Genomic DNA, 299 nt, shown 5'->3' on the forward strand with positions numbered 1-299 from the left:
GGCCCACAGGGCAGCATAGAACATTTAGGCCCAGTAGGCCTGCTTTGGAGAGGAGCTCGAGATAGCTACCGCACTGGGGCTTATAAACCAGTGCGGACGCCCCTCGGCTAGCGAGGTGAGACTAAACATGACGCACCGCACCTGCGTCAGTGCTCCCCCTTAGTACCGGGTGGTGGCTCAAACCGGTACTAAAGGGGGGGGGGGGTCTTTAGTACCGGTTGGAGCCACCACCCGGTACTAAAGGGGTGTCGTTCCCGCCGCTTGGCCTGGCCAAAACAGATCTTTAGTAGCGGTTGGTG

Source organism: Triticum dicoccoides, chromosome 6A, assembly GCF_002162155.2.
Source record: "Triticum dicoccoides isolate Atlit2015 ecotype Zavitan chromosome 6A, WEW_v2.0, whole genome shotgun sequence".
Taxonomy (NCBI): domain Eukaryota; kingdom Viridiplantae; phylum Streptophyta; class Magnoliopsida; order Poales; family Poaceae; genus Triticum; species Triticum dicoccoides.